This window comes from Alligator sinensis, unplaced genomic scaffold, assembly GCF_000455745.1.
Source record: "Alligator sinensis unplaced genomic scaffold, ASM45574v1 scaffold1354_1, whole genome shotgun sequence".
NCBI lineage: Eukaryota > Metazoa > Chordata > Crocodylia > Alligatoridae > Alligator > Alligator sinensis.
In genome coordinates, this window is record NW_005842344.1 from 1,039,649 (window position 1) to 1,040,080 (window position 432).

Below are 432 nucleotides of genomic sequence, written 5' to 3' on the forward strand. Positions count from 1 at the left end.
AAGCTGTGTCTGGTTAGAGAGCTCTCACCTGGAGTGTTTCTTTAGCTCAAGAAGCATCTCTTCAAGAGCACCTACCTACTGGAGAGAAAAACCCCCCAAAACAAGCAAAACTTTCACAAGTGTGGGCAGCAAGTGGAAGCAGCGACAGATTCTGAGGGCTATGCAGGCTGACCCTCAATTGATGAGAGCTTCCCTTTAATTAAACGTGATCTAATGATGCTTCTAAAGGCCCAATGAACGTGTGTAAACACAAGTCATTTGTGTGACGTTAAGCTGCACCACTCGCACGTGCAGACTGCAGAATCTGCAACCTGCATGAAAAGCACCTTTCTGGGCAACAAACAGATCCTCACTGCGAGATCTAGAAGCCTAACTTTACCCATGCTACTTCTGTGGAGCCCAAAGAAACGAGCAAGGCCAGATAATGCTGAA